The sequence below is a fragment of the Piliocolobus tephrosceles genome, chromosome 6 (assembly GCF_002776525.5).
Source record: "Piliocolobus tephrosceles isolate RC106 chromosome 6, ASM277652v3, whole genome shotgun sequence".
NCBI lineage: Eukaryota > Metazoa > Chordata > Mammalia > Primates > Cercopithecidae > Piliocolobus > Piliocolobus tephrosceles.
The window spans coordinates 128998685-129021952 of NC_045439.1; the positions used below are offsets into that span (position 1 = coordinate 128998685).

The 23268-nt window shown below is 39.5% G+C and overlaps 1 protein-coding gene across 6 annotated transcripts in view; it reads right to left on the reverse strand.

Annotated features, from left to right (window-relative positions):
• Positions 1-22201, reverse strand: part of MEF2A (myocyte enhancer factor 2A) — a 161552-nt gene extending 139351 nt beyond the window's left edge. The window contains exon 1 of one of the 6 annotated variants that reach the window (XM_023220884.3): positions 21512-22032. The gene's annotated coding sequence lies outside the window, so the exon portion shown is untranslated. Of the gene's footprint in view, positions 1-21511 lie in introns of all 6 variants that reach the window. The other 5 variants (XM_023220885.3, XM_023220881.3, XM_023220883.3 and 2 more) reach the window with 5 other exon arrangements.
• Between the last annotated feature and the right edge of the window lie 1067 nt (positions 22202-23268).

Here is a 23268-nt window from a genome sequence, read left to right on the forward strand (position 1 = left end):
TTGCTGAATAATATTCCCTTGTGTGGAAATACAACCTATTATGTATTCTTTTTTTTTTTTTGAGACGGAGTCTCGCTCTGTCGCCCGGGTTGGAGTGCAGTGGCCGGATCTCAGCTCACTGCAAGCTCCGCCTCCCGGGTTCCCGCCATTCTCCTGCCTCAGCCTCCCGAGTAGCTGGGACTACAGGCGTCAGCCACCTCACCCGGCTAGTTTTTTGTATTTTTTAGTAGAGATGGGGTTTCACCGTGTTAGCCAGGATGGTCTCGATCTCCTGACCTCGTGATCCACCCGTCTCGGCCTCCCAAAGTGCTGGGATTACAGGCTTGAGCCACCGCACCCGGCCTATGTATTCTTTCATCAACTGATGGTCATTTGGATGGTTTCAACTTTTTACCTATTATGACTAATGCTGCTACGAGCATTTGTACACAAGTTTTCCCATGAATCTGTGTTCATTTCTAGCTTCTGTTCTTACACACACACACACACACACACACACACACAACCCTAAGAGTATCTTCAGATTGGGGTATCTAACATCTTCTCCATAGTGATCCACATATTGGTTGACATTCCACAGTTCAGACATTTTAGATAAATTACTAATACAGTCTTTGCATAGCGACATTTCAGTCAGTAATGAACCACATAAATGACGGTGGTCACATAAGATTATAATAGAGCTGTGCTATACAGGTATACCATTTTTTATCTTTTATACCATATTTTTACTGTATGCTTTCCATGTTTAGATATGTTTAGATACACAAATACGCACTACTATGTTACAAACGCCTACAGTATTCAGTAGAGTAACACGCTGTAAAGCTTTGCAGACTAGGAGCAATAGGCTATACCAAATATAGCCTAGGTGTGGAGTAGACTGTACCATCTAAGTTTGTGTAAATACTGTGCACTCTATGATGTTCACAAAGTAACAAAATTGGCTAATGATGCATTTCTCAGAACATATCCCTGTCACTAAGTGACTCATGACTGCACCTATTATATTTTCCCAAATTACCACTACCACCTCAAATCTATAATCAGTAACCATATTGAAAGTTTTCACATTAAACTTAATATTAGCCTGTAATAAATACTAAGACTAATATTTATTATTAATATGTATTATTAGCAATTACAAATTCATTAGAATTTGTAATTCTTCAGGTGGAGGATGTGACTTCCCAAATGCTGAAGTTCTATTTGCCCTACTCTTCAGTATCATGGTACAGGCTAATACTCCCAGTATTCCTTCTCAGGCATATGGTGACTGGAATTCATCACTTTTACAGTCCTCAACCACCCAAACACCTGTAACAAGCAGCACACACAAACACAAAGTTTAAAAATTGGAACACTTCAAAATGTAATCTTTTGTACTTCACATAATGATCAAATATGCATGACTTTGGTTTAACAATCTAGTAAAGTGTCGAAGTCTATCAAACAGGTTTCCATATTAATAAGGCTTTTAACCAGAATGTAGAAAAAGTTTGGATGCTCTATTCATGATATTCACCAACTTCCTAAAGTTCCGAACCGGAAGAAGCCGCAGAGGACATTTTAGGAATGCAAACTCTAAAGCTCATAGAAATGAAACAGAATCCAGAAGTATATTGAAATAGGATTATATCTATTTAAAACAAACAAAAAGCACCTGAACTAATGGAAAATAACAATTCCAAAAGGTCTTAAAGCTAACTTGACAGATGAACATCATAATAACTTGGGAGTTCTCTCACAAGTAATGTGACACGCCTAAAGTATTAGTTTGAATCTTAAAAAGAAAAATGAGTGGTTTCAGATTATCCTCATAACATCCCCTTTACTTACACTATGATATTACTTCTTCCATGGAAGAGAACTGGGCTGATTTATAGCTACTGCCCTAAGAATTGCACATTAACTACTGTTATATCTACAACATATCCCAGGCTAGTTGTGGCAATTATAAATTACTGTAATACTATACCTCTCTGCTATAAAAGTCATGGGAGTGCATCATGCATGTCAAAATTTCACCTACTGTATCTCACAGCAGAAAAAAAGTTGACAACTACTGATCTAGACCAGCAGAGCTATAGAGATGACTTTAAAGCCATTATTTCTTTTTTTTTTTTTTAATTTTTTTTTTATTATACTTTAAGTTCTAGGGTACATGTGCATAACGTGCAGGTTACATATGTATACATGTGCCATGCTGGTGTGCTGCACCCATCAACTCGTCAGCACCCATCAATTCATCATTTATATCAGGTATAACTCCCCAATGCAATCCCTCCCCCCTCCCCCCTCCCCATGATAGGCCCCAGTGTGTGATGTTCCCCTTCCCGAGTCTAAGTGAGCTCATTGTTCAGTTCCCACCTATGAGTGAGAACATGCGGTGTTTGGTTTTCTCTTCTTGTGATAGTTTGCTAAGAATGATGGTTTCCAGCTGCATCCATGTCCCTACAAAGGACGCAAACTCATCCTTTTTTATGGCTGCATAGTATTCCATGGTGTATATGTGCCACATTTTCTTAATCCAGTCTGTCACTGATGGACATTTGGGTTGATTCCAAGTCTTTGCTATTGTGAATAGTGCCGCAATAAACATACGTGTGCATGTGTCTTTGTAGTAGCATAATTTATAATCCTTTGGGTATATACCCAGTAGTGGGATGGCTGGGTCATATGGTACATCTAGTTCTAGATCCTTGAGGAATCGCCATACTGTTTTCCATAATGGTTGAACTAGTTTACAATCCCACCAACAGTGTAAAAGTGTTCCTATTTCTCCACATCCTCTCCAACACCTATTGTTTCCTGATTTTTTAATGATTGCCATTCTAACTGGTGTGAGATGGTATCTCATTGTGGTTTTGATTTGCATTTCTCTGATGGCCAGTGATGATGAGCATTTTTTCATGTGTCTGTTGGCTGTATGAATGTCTTCTTTTGAGAAATGTCTGTTCATATCTTTTCCCCACTTTTGGATGGGGTTGTTTGTTTTTTTCTTGTATATTTGTTTGAGTTCTTTGTAGATTCTGGAAATTAGCCCTTTGTCAGATGAGTAGATTGCAAAAATTTTCTCCCATTCTGTAGGTTGCCTGTTCACTCTGATGGTAGTTTCTTTTGCTGTGCAGAAGCTCTTTAGTTTAATGAGATCCCATTTGTCAATTTTGGCTTTTGCTGCCGTTGCTTTTGGTGTTTTAGACATGAAGTCCTTGCCCATGCCTATGTCCTGAATGGTACTACCTAGATTTTCTTCTAGGGTTTTTATGGTATTAGGTCTAACATTTAAGTCTCTAATCCATCTTGAATTAATCTTCGTATAAGGAGTAAGGAAAGGATCCAGTTTCAGCTTTCTACTTATGGCTAGCCAATTTTCCCAGCACCATTTATTAAATAGGGAATCCTTTCCCCATTTCTTGTTTTTCTCAGGTTTGTCAAATATCAGATGGTTGTAGATGTGTGGCATTATTTCTGAAGGCTCCGTTCTGTTCCATTGGTCTATATCTCTGTTTTGGTACCAGTACCATGCTGTTTTGGTTACTGTAGCCTTGTAGTATGCCATCCCCATCAAGCTACCAATGAGTTTCTTCACCGAATTGGAAAAAACTGCTTTAAAGTTCATATGGAACCAAAAAAGAGCCCGTATTGCCAAGACAATCCTAAGTCAAAAGGACAAAGCCGGAGGCGTAAAGCCATTATTTCAAAACCTTAGCTCAGTCAAAATGCTAGATCAATAGCAACTTCGCAAAGTGTAAAATCCTCAGTCATTTGTAACAGCAATTTAAAAGATTCATTTACTTACTGTATTTTCACTGAGATGCTACATGAAGAGAATACAAGAAGAAATAAGACAAGCATAAAAGCCTTCAATGCAGTGTGTACACATCTATTACCTTAGTATAATAAGGTCAAATATGAAAAATACAGTAAGGCATAGAAAATACTATCGGATTTTAAAAGAGAAAAACTACTACTGAGAAGGAATCCAGTTTTCAAGGGCAGCAAAGTCTGGCCTGGGAAAGGAAATCAAGAAGAAAGTAGGATACAAGGAAGAATGAGGAAAGGACAATCTTTACCCACATCTTCCACTTGAAAGCTGGAAGTCCCCCTTCAACACCCTTCAAACAATCAAAGAATGAGCCTATCACTATGCTTTCTTAAAAAGTATCTTAAGCATTATTCTTTAAGGCAGCAAGCTTTATTAATAATTATTAATGCTAATAAGAAAGGACATACACATTATCTTCATTATCTTATATGGGCATATTAAAGAAGGTTTTGGTCATTTCCACGCTTAAAAACTGTCAATGGCTCTTTTTTTTTTTCACCTGAAGAACAAAATTTAAACTGCTGAACATTCCAGCAGCACTCCAAAGTAGTCTCAAGCTCTCTTTCCCACTTTACCATCTCTACTTCTGAAAAACCCTCCAATCTAGCCAAACTGTCCAACAAGCAGCTCTAGCCAAACTGTCCAACAAGCAGCTCTCCTTCTTCTGTTTTGGCTCTTTTGCTCAAACTGTTCTATGTGGTGTATTTTTTCCACAACTCTGACAATAAAACTTGATATCCAGTTCAAATGTCAATCCTTCCATGAAGCATTCCCTGAACACCTCAAAACTCTTCCTTTCCTGAACTCCCTAATCCATTATTATGTATAAGATTTACACATCACTTAGTAATTGATGGGATTTTACCCTCCCTAAACCATTACTTCCTAGAAGCAAAGAGCTATATCTTATATATGTTTCTATTTCGGAATCAACAATATAGAAATAATCATTAAAACAGTGAGAAACAGATAAGGGACAGAGTCCAAAAGAGGAAGGGTCTGGGGGAACCAGAGCCCAGGCCACCATATGGTGACTATCCATATTTACCAGCTGAAAGGAAAAAAAGGGAGATCAATAAAAAGAAACAGTTTTAGCAAATGATCATTCAAATAAGGAAATGAAGGTATAATGAGTCTGAGAAGTCCTTACGACTTGTGGAAACTATGAAAAAAAAGTGAAAGCTCATAAATGAAGTTCCAATGACAGACAGATGGGCATAGAGACTGACTGCCTTTAAACAATATTTGAAAGACATGTGGATAACTCCAAAACTGTGTCGTTAATAGCAAAAGGTTTTAAATTACATTATGATAGAATTCTGATGTTAAAAGCCAATATACCCTTTAATTCTGGTTGATATTTTTACAAAAAGAAATGTATAATGACTAATGAAGTCTATTTCTCACTCCAACAGAAAATACTGACAGACTACTTATTATCTCTAGGGAAAGAAATGTTCACAGGTAATAAATATTTTAAGCAACTAATTTATAGAGGAAAACCAAGCATAAAGAACTTCTACACATTTCCAACTTTATGTTAAATTTCTCATGTTAAAAAATAGATAAAAGGCATAAAAGATAGATAACTAACTAACTTAAGCTACCTAACAGATTTAGTGCCATCTTATTAAATACAATAACAAGTGTAGAGTCAAGGAACAACATCGTACCTACCATTTATTGGAAGAAAGGAACAACATCGTACCTACCATTTATTGGAAGAAAGGAACAACTGTCAAAACCATAAAATAATACCAAGAAAACCAAAAGTAGAATAAATATATAAAGAGGTAATAAAGTTTAATTTTCAAAAAGTTAACTTCTACCAAACCAATTCACAAGTTTAGAAGTTACCTTTACAGAGAACATCTTATGTTAGATTGACATTGGAATAAAAAGTACCAAAGGAAGCCCTTGGCCAAATATAGGCCTATAACTCCTTCATATAATAAAACCAAGGCATTTCTGATTTATATGATAGACACAAACCTTTGAATAACCTTGCTTTTCAGAAAAAACAGTAAGACTTGCAATAACCCAGAACCAGCATTTGCATGTTATCAGAATGAAGTAAGGGCGTTTAAATGCAGTTTATTTCTCCTCCTCCATGATACTTTCCGGAGACTCTAGCTCACCAGTAGAATTTGACTGCTTATGTCTTTTCCTAACTAAAAGTTTTATTAGCACCAGCAGGACAAGTCAACGAGTTTTCCTCACTCCTCTCAAAGCACAGACTTTAGAAACTGAGGACAGTGGTGGCAAGTATATCTATGCAACTCTAAAATACTATCCCTAAACCATGTGAAAAAACAGGAAAGGAAAAGGAAATTCTATACAAAACCACACAGCACAGCGTGAAGACAAAGAATGTTGACACTGCAAAACTGCGCGGGTGGGGGGGGGGAGTCACCAAATCCCAGCAATTGATCCCTCGAACTGTCATTCACCCCAACTCTTTGACTGATCCCCCAAACTCTCATCCATCCAAAACCCCAAACCTTTGTGGCAGGAGGCTAGCAATGGGGCCTAAGGATCATCTGGAAAGACCATCAGAAAGATTAAACCCACCCTAAATCTGAAAATAGTGGAGAAGTGTCCGGAGAGATCAGAACAGAGACTACAGGGAAGGAATTTCAAAATTCTGTTGATTTAAAGGGCCACATAAAGAGGCACGCTGAAACACACAGCTTCTGGCAGCTGGCAAAAATGGGCAAAAAGGAGAGGAAACTGTCCTTCGGTAGCTGTAACGTAAAAGGAAAAACAAGAAAAGGGAATATTAAAGGTACTACAAGACCTTAAAAGACTCATAAAATTGCAAGTCCCGCAACTCTTCTCCAACCATTGAAACAATAAAAACCACTGAAGTAACAGGACTACTCTACACTAAAAGAGAGAATCAATAAACTAGGAATACTATAAAACACCCAATACTATAAAAACGAACAAGGCTGGGCACAGTGGCTCACGCCTGTAATGCCAGCACTTTGGAAGGCTGAGACAGGTGGATCACTTGAGGCCGGGAGTCCAAGACCAGCCTGGCGAAACCCCATTTCAACTAAAAATACAAAAAATTAGCCAGGCATGGTGGCGCATGCCTGTAATCCCAGCTACTTGGGAGGCTGCAGCATGAGAATCGTTTGAAACTGGGAGGCAGAGGTTGCAGTGAGTTGAGATCATGCCACCGCATTCCAGCGTGGGCGACAGTGAGACTCCGTCTCAAAAAAAATAACAAAAGAAAAGTCCAGAAAATTAAGAAAGAGAATGTGGTAGGAACATATCCAGCAAGGAACCCTGCCCCACCCTCCACTGACCAAAAAAAAACCTTAAAGCAGAAAAAAACTATAAGCCAATACTCCAAACAGAATTAAATATATTCAAACAAGCATTTCATCATATGAAAACCACCATGAATCAGAAATCTAAAAACCAAATGGACAAAATACAAAGAGAAATTTTAAAAGCTGGCTAAACTCCGACCAGAAATGGGAAAAAAACACAAAATTAATACAGAAATGAAGACTAAATTGCAAGGCACCCAAGAGAGAATTGATTTAAATGAAAATGAGCTACCACAGGTCATGTGTTATGAGCCCCATCTATCCACATTTGGTGTTAGGTTTCATCTGACAACTCTCCTTCCACCATTTCACAGTAACTCAAAAGCCACACCTCTTAGGACACTCACATAAGCAAACTTCATGCCTTTTTCATGGTAAACTAACACATTTATCATGTACTTATAGATTCCTTAACAATTTAACATGTTTAAAACCATGCCACTGTTTTAATCAGGTTTAAGTTCCTATCCTTTCTTTTAATGTGTCAGTGACAAAGTTTTTGAATGCTCTTTCTCTAACTTCATTGATTACACGAACCCTGTGGCTTTCACTGCATGATTATGCATACACAGTGATTCTGGGGAACAAATATGCTGCGGTGTAGCAGAATTGACTGTGGATGTGTGTAAATGTGTGGGTTCACACACACACAGATTTCTTAGCTCTGTGTGTTGAGAAGGTCTAGAAAAAAAATGACTCCTCCATAGCAATGAGCAGTCCTAGACCTAGTACCCAGATCTTGGTTTCTAAATGCTATCCCCCAAAACAAGGAGCCAGGGCTTTTTGGAAAAGATGATGATCACAGGGTCGGAGCTGGTAAAATGCAAGGTAAGCCTGAAGTTTCTCAGAAACTTTTCAGTACTAGAAAGTGAAGAAGAGCACTGAAACGGATAGAGGCGTGTCAAAAGGACGAGGAACCAACCTGACAGAGCTCTCAATGTCGAAGCAGAACAATCTGAGCAGTAACATAAGTGACAGCATCAGATTACAACCTACAAAATAAAAACCTTTGAGTCTATACTGATATAAATGAGTGAATAAATAAATGAGGGAGAAGGGACGCTTCTTCATTAAAGAATTTTAATTAATAAATGAGAAAGGAACAAGGAAATCACAAAATCACCATGAGGTTAATACCACAGTACTAAGTGTCACAGGTAAGTTCCAGCAATGGATGACAAAGTGAATGGATGGAAGTTGGAAGAAAAAACAGAAATCAGCATAATCTCAAAGTAACTCCCCAAAAAGATTTATCAGCTACACCATGACTTTACAGAAGAGAGATCAGCAGATATTACCTTAATTAGGCGAACAAGATTAACATCACTAATAATAAAACAGTGACATCGTGTAGCCCCTGATATAAACATACCTCCTGATATGAGGTATCAGGTGTATTGCCTGATAACAATACACTTCGGTGTATAGCCAAAAAGATATAATCCCACATTAATCATAAGAAAGCATCAGAGAAACCCAAATTGAAAGACATTCTACAAAATAATAACCAGTACTCTTCAAAAGAGCATCAAGATCATAAACACAACAAGAAAAAAAATGAGTTAATATCACAGATTTCAGGAGACTAAAGAAACACAACAAATAAATGCAATGTGGGATTATGGACTGAAACTTAGAACAGATAAACATCATTAGAAGAAAAACTGATTAAATACAAAAAAAGGTTTTCATAGTGAAAAGGTAAATAGTATCATACCAGTATTAACTTTCCTGGTTTTGGCACTTACATTATGGTTATATAGCTGTCCAACATTATAGCAAGTTGGATAAAGAGTAAAAGCAAACACTCTATACAATACTATTTTTGCAACTTTTCCTAAATCCAACATTATTCCACAATAAAAAACGTTTTAATGTTGTCTTTTATGGATGGGAACATTTAAAAAAAGGAATACTCATGATTATTAGCTTCATTTATACAAAAACAAGCAAATTATACCAATTCCTATGGCAATTCAAAATAATACATCAACGGCATAGTTTCCCATTGCTTTGTAATAATCAGTTCATTACATACTGTAAAGAATATTTATATTGATATTTGCTGAGACAAACTGCAGAAGGTATTGAAGAGTTCAGTACCATTCAATACAGTTTTCAAACATGCAAAACACTACATATTGTTCAGCAATATATAAAACAAATCAATGAGAAAGGTAAATCCAAGTTTTAAGATAATGATTATCTCTGAAGAAGGAAAAAGGACAATGAGACTGCATTCTTTCTGCTAGTATTCATTACATTATTCACAATTTTTTTTGTATGCTTGATACGTTTTATGATTTTTTAGCCACTACTGAGGGGCACATTAAGTATCTGGAATAATCAAATAGTATCCTGCTTTGTTTAGAAAAAAAGATTTTACTTTTGTGGGGGTTTTTTGCTTTTCTGTTCATTTGTTTTAACTTAAGATAATCTTATTGAGAATATAGCATTTATCATTTTTCATTTCTGTTTTCCAAGACCAAACATTAAATACCTTGAGGTCATCTAAAACAGGGTGCCCCACCTTAGGGTAGACATGTCCTCAGGCTTTAGAGAGAAATCCTCTCAGTTCCCTGACAATTTCATACCTTTCCTTCTACTTCTCTTCAAATACTCAATCCATGGCCTTGTCATTATCAGGAACTGTTCCACTCCTGATAGTAAATTCATATATCCCACTCTCTGCCTACACCTCTTTATTCTTCCTGAGCACTCTCACACAAATAAACTCATCATCTTCTCTCAAATCTGCTCTTCCTTCTATGCTTCCCATTTCAGTAAACAGCCGATTCATTCACCTCATTGACCATTATTCCTCTTTTTCCTCTTTCATATTCAACATGCCCTCCATCAGAGTCCTTTAATCCTACCTTCTAGATATCTCTCATGTCCACCTATTTCTTCAACCCTCCTCCCACCAACATAGTCCAAGCCACCTTACTCCTTTCAAATAATTTTTTATAAAGCTCTCCTAAAAATCCTCCCTGCCTACCAGTCTTAACTCTCTCCAAATAATCCTCCACAGTGTAACCAGCATTATCTTTTTAACTAGTTTCTTCCCAGGTTTAAGATCCTTCCATTTTCCCCAGGATAAAGTCGTCCAACAAATTCTTTTTTTTTTTTTTTTTTTTTTAGACGGAGTCTGGCTCTATCGCCAGGCTGGAGTGCAGTGGTGCGATCTCGGCTCACTGCAATCTCCGCCTCCTGGGTTCAAGTGATTCTCTTGCCTCAGCCTCTGGAGTAGCTGGGACTATAGGCGTGCACCACCACACCCAGCTAATTTTTGCATTTTTAGTAGAGACGGGGTTTCACCATGTTGGCCACGATGGTCTTGATCTCCTGACCTCGTGATCTACCTGCCTCGGCCTCCCAAAGTGCTGGGATTATAGGCGTGAACCACCGCACCTGGCCAGTTCAAATTCTTTAACATAACTTAAGGGCTCTTTATAATCTAGTCCTTATTTCAGCCTCATCTTTCACTACTCTCTTGGTATCTGCCCTCTCTTGCTCTCCTAATTCAGACACACTATACTCTGACTTTCTCCAAAATAATCCAAGCTCTTGAAGTGTATCTTTTGTCCTTAAGACAGGTCTGGTAAACTCTACTTTCCTCTTCACAAGACTAAGTCCTATTCACTCTTCAAGCCTCAACCTAGGCATCACTTCCTCTGGGCTTATTTTCCTGGCATTCCTGAAACTAGGTTAATTACTCTTGCAGATGTGTACTCTGCATTGTACACATCTATTATACGTCAAAATCAAGCACAAATCATATATGCCCACACTCCCCGTGACTGTGAAAGCCAAGCCTTGCTCACCGTTATTTCCACAGCACCCAGCCCAGTGGACTGCATTAATAAAGTAATGAAGTTACCAATTATTTCAAACTGTGAAATAAATCGCCAAAATAACACAATAGTTACAAAGAATTTGAACTCAGTAACTCCTGGATCAGAAGCATAATATTCCTTCCACTATACTTTATGACACTTAATTTCACTTTCATCAACAATTTAACATTAATTATATATACAGTGTGTAACACAGAGTTAAAAGGGATCTAGATATCATCTCACTGTATAATTAAAGTGATGCCCAGAAAGATTCTTTTACTTGTTAATGAACAAAACAGTATAACAGCAATGCCAAGATTAGGCATTTTGATGTTCATTAATTATATACTTTAATTTCAGGAATTAGGCTTTTAAATTTTTTAAGTTAAAAACTAAAGTTTATGTTTCTTCTAGAATAACAGTTATTAAAAACAAAATACATAAAATCAACACTTCACTTAAAAGAAAGGTTTCCACAAAATTAACTAAAGTATTAAAACAAATATAAGAATATTTCATTATGGTGTAAGAGTAATAAAGATAATATTGGGTCATTATTATAATTACATACATTATAAACAACAACCTTGTTCAAGACAAATCAACCACGCTCAAGACACTATGGAACATACTCAATGAGTAAGTAAAAGACATAAAACAGGATTCATACTCCTGTTTTAAAATATGTTTTGGAAAACAAGATGCAACCACTGCAGAATTAAATAGAAGAATTCGGTGAAAGTAGTTACTTAAATTGTTAACACTTTCAAAGAAAACCGTTTTCTCCTAGGAGTTTTGGAAGTATAATGAGAAATTACAAACTACTGCCCGAGGAATCAGCATAAATTCAAAATTTCTTAGCTTAATAAGCCAAAATGGCTCTGAAACAATGAAACTCCAATATCAATAGCATACCAGCTGCCTGGTTGCTGGTGTCTAAACACTCTTATCCAATAAAGGAAAACTTGAAATAATGTAATGACTGATTGCAGGACAACAGCAGGAGATGACCATAAGATGAGCCTGGAATATCTTACTGGTCCAGAATGCAAGAAAGTGCTCAACAAATGATGGGAACATGTTAAAACAACCAATGAGTTAATATGAAGAAGTTTCCACTAACCAAATGTGGGTTAATTTGGAACATCAAAATGAATACTGGCAGGTAATAGACAATAACCTACTTAATAAAAAAGAATCTATGATATATTGATATCAAAATGAATAGGACAAGGTCTTCTTTAAAACAGACTAGAATGCCCACTAATAAATGGAGAGGGAACAATGGTTAGCAAAACACTATTTTGCAATTCTGTGTAATAAGTAATTCAGGCAAGAGTAATCAATGAATGCTAAAACCATTCTTGTAAGCGTTTGGAGGAGGAAATTTTCAGTCTCCAACAGATTCCTGAGTAATAACAAAGGGGACTATGATACCTTTTGTAATAGAGAAAACTAGCAGCTAAAACCTTAACTAAGTGGTCCAAATAAACATCAACAACATAGTCAAAATGACACCATACTGCCTCATGATGTGATGCACTGAGAATATACCACCACTTACATGGGATTTCTGCCAAAAATGCAAACCCTGAATCTAATTACAAAGAAGCAACTGGACAATCCAAACCAATGTACATCCCACAAAACAAAGGGTCTGTACTCTACAAAACCCAAGAATTAAAAAGGCTGAAGAACTGTTTCAGATTAAACAATACAAGAGATATAATTAAGATACATTGTATAATATTGGAATGGGAAAAAATATTAAAGGATATTATTGACACTACTGGAGAAATTTCAACACGAACTGTACATTAAACAATAAGATCAATATTAAATGTCTTGAATCTCCCATACTAATGTAAGAATATGCCCTTATTAGGAGATATCAGTTGAAGCATTAAGGGGTAAGGGAACTCGATGTGTGCAACCTCTTCTCAAATGGTTCAACAATAAAAATAATTTTAATAGGAAGAGAACAAAACAGAGAAAAAAAGGAGATGAGGAAAAAGATCTAGACAGTGGATTCTTAATATTACATAACAACATCAGATATGTTCAATGATATTCTATGTGGTTTCCTTGTTAGAAATGTACATAGAGCATTAACATAGCATTTCCCTGTATATAACCTGAATTTAATCAGACCTGTGATGTTTTGCCAGTGACTCTTGCATCACTGGCATACTCTAGACCAGGAGTCCCCACCGCAGGGCCACAGACCGGTACCAGTCCATGGCCTGTTAGGAATGGGGCCACACAGCAACAGGTGAGCGGCAGGCCAGTGAGTGAAGTTTCATATGTATTTACAGCCTCTCCCCATCACTTGCATTACCACCTGAGCTCCACCTCCTGTCAGATGAACGGCAACACTCAACTCTCACAGAAGCACAAACCCCACTGTGAACCACACATGCAAAGGATCTAGGTTGTGCACTTCTTATGAGAATCTAACGCCTGATGAGATCTTTAGTCACTGTCTCCCATCACCCACACATGGGACCCTCTAGTGGCAGGAAAACAAGTTCTGGGCTCCCACTGATTCTACATCATGGTGAGTTGTGTAAGTATTTCATTATATATTACAATGCAATAATAATAGAAATAAAGTGTACAATAAATGTAATGTGCTTGAATCATTTTGAAACCATCCCCTCCCCCCACCATTTGTGGAAAAATTGTCTTCCACAAAAACAGTCCCTGGTGCCAAAAAGGCTGGGAATAGCTGCTCTAGGAAGAAGATGTAATCAAGGAGTTTCAAACTGTAAATAAAATAATAATCTCTGCTTCCAGACTTTGTACCCACTCTGCAAATATAAAAAGAGAGCAAGAATGACAAAGCAAATGTGGTATATGTTAACAACTGGTGAATCTGAGGCAGATATAAATGGGAGTTCATTGTACTATTCTTGTAACTTTTCCCTAGGTTTGATTTTTTTCCAAAATAAAAACAAAAAAAAAGTCTGTCAACCCTAAAACTTTACTTTGTGGATATTAAGCCATTTCCGAAAGAAAACAAAAACAAAACCTTAACCCCCATATTCTTCTCTCCCTTTCTCTTCATAATCCATATCATCAATTAGATTTAACACCATTAACAAAAAGGTTTTCAGTATCAAAATAAACATTTTGCCAAAGGAGTCCCCAATTTGCAAATGGGGTATGTTCCAAAAGCCTATTTGTAAGTCAGCTATTTAAAATGGGGAATGACTCTCACAATTGCAAATGGTGGCTGGGTTCCTAATGTTAGCCACAAAAGTTCTTTGATGTATTTTCATTAGCAATACAGCTGAATAAGTAATGTATTTCATGTATACCGTGTTAATTTCCTTAAAGTTCCCCCCTCAACTTGGAGCTTTTCTGTAAACATATGAAACTAGCTGGACAAGCTAGAGGGAAGGAATAGGACCAGAAGGGATGTTGGTTAGTGAGGAATAACAGGCATATGCATTTCAAACTGGAAATACTTCCTTCAGACAAGATGGCTACTCAGTGCCTGGCAAGAAAGCAAAATAGAATCTGAGGAAATGCCCTTGTGCTCCACAGCTCTCAAATTCCTGCCCCTTAGAATGATAATGATAGTATATTAATAGAAAACACATAAAGTAAGATTATAATCTGGAAAGTATCTTTATGATTTTTAAAGTGTGATTTGGGAAAACTGGTCTGCGGCTGGTTATTTCTGTTGATTAGGACAACTTCTACTCAATTCAACATTTACTGAGAATTCACTATATCTACTATGATAGGTTGGTCGGTAGATACTGAGCACACAGAAAGAGCTAGCTGGTCCTTGCCATAGCAACTTAGCCTAACAGAAGAAACTGACATCAATTATAATATTCTAAATACCTAACATGGGATTTACTCTAAAACAAACAGTGCATATATCATGGGCACACAAAAGCAAGAGCAAAAAACTTTTGTCTAGGAGATTAAAACTGGTATCACAGATGACATTTGAGCCAAGACTTAAAGGATAAGTAGTTCAATAACTATTACTATGTGAGCAAGACAGCATTCCAATCATTGGCAAAAATATGAACAAAGATAAAGAAGCATCAAATATCTACTATCTTCCAAGTGCCAGGCAGCATGCTAATGCCTGGGGATACAGCTAAGAATAAGATGAACAAGGCCTCTGCCTTCATGGAGTTTATATTCAGGTAATGGACAAATACCATAAATAAGCAATAACTAAACAAACAAGGTATACACAAATTACAATTGTCTTGAGGGAAATAATCTGTGTAAGAGAGTAAAATGGTAGAGTGCAATATTAAATAGGATGGTCACATTAGGCCTCTGAGTGAGAAGTGAGATTTGGGCCAAGCTCCAAAGCGTTTGGCCAAGCCAGACATTTGAAGAATATCCCAAGGAGGGAGTACAAAGAGTGCAAAAGGCCCTAAAAGAAGAAAGGGTGCATTTAAGAAACACTGAGAGGCCTTCGTGGCTGGCATCCAATGAATGAGGGGAAGAATGATGAGAAGGAGAAAGATCATTCAGGGCCATTTAGGCCACAGAATGGAGGACAGACTTGATTTTGAGAGGAATGGGAAGTCACTGGAAGATTTTAAGCAGAAAAATGATATGATCCAATGTAGGCTCTTAAAATGATTCTCAGGCTGCTCTGTGAAGAAAAAAAAAAAAAAAAACTTGTGTGGAGCAAGAAGAGAAATAAGCCCACTTAGAAAATTACTGCAGTATTTCATGCAAGAGAATGATGGCTTAAAATAAAGAGGTGGCAATGAAGACTAACAGCAGTGGACTGCTCAAGATAAAGTGTGAAGGTACAACAGGACATGGGGATAGATTGGATTTAAGAGAAATGGAAAGAATCAAGAATCATATCTTAAGTTTTTGGCTTAGGTACTGCCATTTATGGATATAGGGAATGCCAGCAGAAACACCAGGGTTTAGGGGTAGGAAGAAGGCTAGGGGAGAGGGAAAAAATAGCTATATTTTAGCCATATCATTTATATTATATCTGAGATTCCAACTAGACTTCCAAGTGAGTATCAAACTCAAGAGAAGTCTGGGCTGGAGAAATAATAGTAGTAGTCATCATCATGAAAACACATAGCCTATTCAGATTAGCACTAACAGCTGGCTTTGACTAGGGGCATAGAAACTGAAAGGTGATGGCTGAAAATGAGCCTCAAAAGATACAATGGAATCGTATTATAAAGTGAGCCATGACTAATAGCAATAGCAGTAGCAGTAATGATAGTAATAGTAGGAGGAAAATTAATGCAGGTTATATACCAGGCACTGCACTTTATAACACACACCTCATCTAATCCTCTCAAAAACCATATGAAATAATGTTATAATTACTATTTTATACACTAAGCCTCAAAAATCCTAAGAACTTGCCAAAGAACACAAAGTAAGTAGCTAAATAAGAACACAGTAAGAAAAGTAGGTATTTTAACTTAGGATGGGAAGTTTGTTTGTTTTTGTTTGTTTTTTTTTTTTTGGAGATGGAGTCTCACTCCATCACCCAGGCTGGAGTGCAGTGGCGTGATCTCGGCTCACTGCAACCTCCGCCTCCTGGGTTCAAGCCTCCAGAGTGGCTGGGATTACAGGTGTGAGCCACTACGCCCGGCTAATTTTTGTATTTTTAGTAGAGACAGGGTTTTGCCATGTTGGCCAGGTTGGTCTCAAACTCCCAACTTCAGGTGATCTGCGCACCTCCACCTCCCAAAGTTCTGGGATTACAGGCATGAGCCACCACGCCCAGCCAGGAAGTCTGATTTTATAGGCCAATCTTCTATCCCTGACATTACTGCCTCTCTATTGATCTCACATGCCTTCAAAGTCATTTTATTTCTCTTTAAGAAGAAATGACACATAGATCTGAATTCCAGAAATATAATTCCAATTTCTATGTAGAAGATGGACAGCTAAGGATGAGGATGAGAGGTCAAACAGGCTAATATAGTATTACCCAATGCAGAAGCAGCTTGTTTTATTAAGCCCAAAAGTTACAAGTTCTCTTACCAGGTCGAATGGAAAGCAGCCCTTTGTTCCAAGTGTCACAAATCATGCCTCAAACGAATCCAAGTCAACCTGCACATGCATGCTGCTAGTCACACAAGTAACGAAGTAAAAACGTCCAGCTCATGCAGTATAAACTTACTGATCACTACTGAAAACATTTCTCAAGCATACAATTTTAATAATGGTAAGAATTTTTTAAGTCCATATATTAGAGGTTTTTGTTTTATTTTGTTTTTGCTTTGTTCTGTTTTTTCCTGTTTATTTTGTTTCTAAAGTTTATATTTTTGTGTAAGGAAATAAAATTAGTATTAATTCAAGACAACCATAAAAAGACATGCCCAGGTTGGTATTTACTAGACATCTGATTAATAAATATGTTTTTTGCCCATGTTTGTTCCTCTGGCTTTTATCAACATCACTTGTTAAAATAATGATGAAGTAAATTACCTGCCTTCATACACCAATGTTTAAATACGGTATTCCACCTCAAAAGGTGCTAATATTTTTAACTCATATGCTTATGATTTCATCTCGACTAAGACAATTAAAATATTAAATTCAGTAAATATCAATTAAATTCAGTAAATATAAATATTAATTATTAAAGTATAAATAAAGCCTCTATATAAAAATTTAGTACTTATTAAATAAGTACCAACCTGTATCATGTGCTATGTGTAAGACTTACTAATTAACAAATGGATTTACACTCTTAATTATAATAAACCGGACACAAGGTCCATTTATTATAAGGTACACAGATAGACTATACACAAAGAAAATCATTAATTTCACACCAAATAAAAGTATTCTAAAAATTACAGATTAACTGTTAAAGAAGTTATTTTAAAATATGAAAATAACCTTCAATATTAAAATATTTAAAAACTTTTGTGCAGTAGATAAAGCTATTTTAAAATACCTATTCAAGGTAGATTACAAAAGTATTCTTCTAATTTTAAATTTTAAATACCATATCTTAGAGACCACTCCCACAGACAATCCCTCAAAGACAGAATTCACTGAAGATTGGGAAACTATTTCTATTTAACTTGAATCTTTAGAAAAATATTTGGGGAGACTATGGAGATTAGAAACAAACTATGGTTGAAGATCAAAATTCTAATGTTTTAAAACAGCCAATTAAGTATTTTACGTATAATCTGACAATGAATTTAGGATGCTGGGATATTTTATCCAAAACAAATACATAAGAATTCTCTATTGATACATTATACGAAATCCTTTTGGTCACAAACACTAAACGTATAGGTACTGGGCAGGGTACCTATATAATCTTCAGCCAGAAGGGATGCAGAGAGATCAGGCAATATGCATTTTTGCACATCAGGCAGTGTGCTAGAACTTCTACACTCATTATCTCATTGAATTCCAACACGGGACAGGTAGTGTAATTCTATCTCATTTTACAGGAGATATCTCAACTTAGTCAGCAGTGGAGCTGGATCTGAATCAAGATCTGACTAGAATCAAGCAGCCTTCCTTTACGGGGACTTGCAAATCAGCATATGTTAAAGCATTCTCTTGCTTGAGGTTATCCAGCTTAAAGGGTGATCTGATTTCCATATTTACACTTATTATTTAAACATTAGCAGAGAAGGCACTCACTTCTCCATTTACTAAGAATCCACAGATTTTCTTTCTTATCTAGAAAAAAGAAATAGTGATCATTTTTGGTCCACAAACAGTTTTCTCATAGTGTCATTGCATAAAAGAAAACTTTGGCTACACTTTGAAACATTCATATGTACCATGAGTAACCGGGGCATGGTCTTATGACAAGACAGAATATTTGAAATCAGAAATGCCCCCAAATCCAGGCCCATTATCATGGTATATTACACCACATTCTTTTTGCCAGACTAAAAGCAGCAAAGGGAGGAAAAAAGATGGTTTTCCAAAACTGACAAGCATGCTACTTTTCAGTAACAAATTTGTTTACGGCTTCTTCCTCCTAAATCAGAACACAAATCTACTGGAAAGATTTAACTAGACTATTTCAAACTCCAAAATCATATTCTAATAAACATTTCCATAATTACTTAACCACCCTCAGAATATAATTCAATATTCCTCTTTCTGGTAGCCAATTAATGGATGACACTACTATTGCTGGAATATTAATAAAATTAAAATTAACCCACAATGTATTCTAGATGGAAAAGGCAAATAGTAATGAAATTGCTTTGAAAAACATAACATCACCATTTGAAACAACTCAACATTTTTAAGAGATTATTTCCAACTGCATTTACAAAAAACAATCTTTGTCGCACATGCCCACATGAAAACAAACTCTAAGAATACAGAAGGAAATTGTTCTCAAACCATAATTCAACATGGTGACATTACAATTATTTCTGGGCCTCAATAAGCTATTTTCCTTCCACTGAACACCCCTCAGAATGTAATTTTTTAAAAAACTTTTGAAGGCAAGTAAAGAGTTAAGTGTAATTTTAACACTTCTGTTCTAATACGAAATAAAACCACAATTTTATATATAACCATAGTGTGAATCAAAGGAAATAGGGAAGCAAATAACTGCGTTTAGAGAGGTCACCATTACTTCAAAGTCACTGTTTTCACTAAGTAGCTACTGGAAGCATACTCTTCAACAAAATTGTTAATCTAGAGTCTACCAACATTCAAATCACCAGTTTTAGCTCTTCAGAGTACTTTTGATTATTATAACACCATTATCACAACTTTTTGCAACAATGCTCACTGAGAATTAAAATAAAGGTGATTCTACTGTCAATTAATGCATCACCATATCTAACAAATACTGATCTTAATGTTTTATGATATACATACTTGTGTTTATGACATTTAATATAAACTAATCAAAATATGCATCTGCTTTAGTGAAAACTTTTGAGTCCCTAAAAGTTGTAATTTACAGAAAAAGAAATAGAGACTGAGCTCCCCAAAAATACACACACACACAAAAAATTGTACACACAAAAGCCATAAAGGCACAATACAGTTATTTTTATCCTCACTTCCTAAATTCATATTAAAAGAAATGTCATTTTTGTATGTTTAAAAAAGAACTATTTTGTTTACCTTTTCCACAGACTGTTCAAGAACTGCCAAGGTACCACAGATTTTAAAACTGACAACTAGAGTACTTAGCAGTTGCCAAAACAACACAGCTGGATTCTTAAAGGGAAAGTACTCTTGGGTAATGCACACCTAATTACAGCTTTAGAGAACCTCTTCTTCATATAGTAATAGATGATACAAGACACAAGGGAAACATACTGTGCTAAAAACCCGAAAAAAATGTTAGACAATGTTTGTTTAAAAATACATATGCTATTGTTAACAAATCACGGCAGGCCTTTCTAACAGGGCATTTATTGGAATCCCAATCTCACTGCAAACTAAAACGCAGGTTAACACTACGTTATAGTCAAGCTACACACGGTTCCCTGCTGGACCATAACAGGAGGCTCGCTTCACAGCTCAGGAATCTATTTCAGATGTGAGCAACAATTCTACAGTTACACTTTTAAAGAAAAACTGTTTTCTTTAACACAGTTTCTGTGTTCAGGATTGCTCACCTTTTCCAAACTTGTTTGCGCTATCTCACTTTAACCCTCACTGCTCAAAGGCATGAAATCAAGCCAAAAAGCAAAGTTTCTAACACAAAAAATCTTTCTGCGTGCTGGGATCTACCTGAATGGCAGGGGGCAGGCAGCGGTTGGTTCCCTGTGCAGCCCCTCTGTCCCCGCGACGTCTCCCTGCACGATCTGGCGTCCGCAAGCGCAGGTGTCCACCGCAAACAGCGACACCGCCACTGACATCTACACACTCACAGAATTCGTACCTAAGTGTTCCGCCCCGTTAGACCAATCTTCTCCCAAAGCAGAAGTGGGGGAACTTCTTCAAGTCCAACAGGGAAGAAGGCCTCCCACACTTGGGGTTAATCCCTTCGGGGAGACCCCCGGACTTGGAGGGAAAAGGGGAAGGAAAGGGCCCTCGGGGCGCACCGCCCCGGAGAAGCTCCGGGGGCCCCAGAGAACTCCTTCAACTTTCAAGGAGGCGACATCCACCACTGCCCCCCGGCCCCAAGCAGTGCGCGCTCGGGGAGGCTGCTTGCCACCAGCCCGCGCCGCTGAGCTGCCCTCGACCCGCCCAGCCGAGCCCCATCCAGCAGCCCAGCCGAGCCCCACCCCGCCCCCACCTTCCCGGGCGCCTAGCTCCTCAGCGCCGACCCCGACCCGACCACCCCTTGCCGCCTCCCAGCACCCTACCCGCCCTGCCGACGCGCGGCCGCGACCCTGGCCCCCTCCAAGCCGGACATGGCCTCGTCCAGGGGTCTCCCGAGCCCCGCGGGCGACCCTCTCGGCCGCGCCGTCCCCCACCCCAGCACCCCCACCCCAACCCCTACTCGGCCCCCTAAGCGAGACACCGCCCCCCTCCAGCACTGCCGGCGCCGCGAACCGATTCTCGCTGCCCGCGGCCCTCACCGTGTCTCCGGATTAGCTGGCGGGCGCGCACACGCCGCAGCCCGGGCCCGCCACCAGCGCTCCGCGCCACCCGGAGCCGCCTCTTTCAGCCCGGGACTCGCCGGGATATCCGCGCACGGATCCCCACACCGGGGCTATTTTTAGGAGACAGGCCCCGGCCAGACCGGAACTCGTTCTGTGCTGCGCTTGCGCACTACGTCCTCTGCTTCGGTGTTCCTCCGCCAGCCCTGTCTTCCCCTCCCTCCTGGGTTCCCTTCCTCGCTTCTCCCGATCAGTTTCTTTTCAGGGCTGAATTATCCTCTCGGTGGATTCTAGAGTAGCTGGAATAGGAAAGACAACGGTAGGGCAAAGAGAGTCACAGTGCTTGGAAGCGGCCGCTGTTCCACAAGGACGTGGGGGCGGACTATGTTTTTCCGGGTGGGTGAGGAGACGATCACCCGGCACAGGAAGGAGATGACGGCGGCTTGGCGCCGGGGCTGCGGGTTGGAGCTCGCTTCCCTCTGAAGGACCGTGTTCTCCTGGAAGGGATACTGGTCACTTGATGAGGGCCCGGGCGCCTCCCAGGGCGGGGCGGCCAGGCGGCGTCGCGCCCTGCCGCCCCCGCTTAGCCGCCGCCGCCGCCTCCCTGACCGACCCGCGGGAGCCCAAGCCGGGAGCGGCCCGGTGACGCGGCGCGTGGCAAATCGCCGCGCGTGGCCCGCAGGGCAGCCAACCCGGGCGGCAGGGCGACGAGGCTGCGGAGCGGGGCGGGGCGGGGCGGGGCGGGGCGGCGGGGCGGGGCTTGGGCGGGGGCGGGGCGCGAGGCCGGCGGACGCCCTGAGTCCGGGGTCAGGCGGGTCCCTGGGCCAGCCCCCTCCCTCCCTATCTCGAGGCGCCCTCGACCTCCCCAAATGTAGGCTCCCCACGCCCGCACTGTGGTCAGGACCGCACCTGTGCTCGCCCCGGGGCATGGGCAGGTCACCCTCAGGAGCAAGCACAAGGGGACCCTCGGACCCGGGCCCGGAGAGAATGGGACTTGAAGGAATCTCGGGCGAGAAGGCCCTTTCAGACAGGCCAGCCGAGCTCCCCAGGTCCCAGGACAGTAGCAACCTCCTTGTGACTTAATAATTGCTAGGATGCCTGGGGCGATAAACTGTGATGGACATTTTGCATATGACAGCTTATGTAATACAACGGCCCCATGAAGCGGATTCAGTTTCTATTCCCATTTTACAGATGAGGAAAGGGAAGCCGAGAGCTAAAGTGACCAGTCAGGGTCACAGCTTCAGAGGAGGGCTCTGAGGACTTGAACTCGACCACTCTGCATGCTGCCTTTTCTGAGACAGGTGCAAAGGGGATAGGCTTAGGACAGCTGTTGTGTTTTCTGGGGCTACTGATATTGGTTAGAGAAGTCTTTAGGATTTGAGCCATTGTTGGCCCTCTCATCCAGAAAACCGCTCACCTCTGAAGAGTTTTTCGGGGCCACAGTGCCTGCCTGTGCCCCCAGAGGTGCCTGTGTAATGGACACGAAGCCAAATGGTTGTTTGCATTTGAAGATGAGAAATTCAATCCCACAGCACTTAAAACAAAGTGGTTGGGGTGGCTGAGCAGATGAGCAGAGGCTGTGAGCAGAGGAACTGGGAAGTTACAAAGGAAGCCAGAGACTGGCCGGCTTCCTCCCTCAAGGACAACGGGGCAATGTGCTGGGGAGATCCCAAAACAAAGGCGGCACATAGACAGCAGACGCCAGAAAATAAACCTGGAGCTCTGCACAGAGC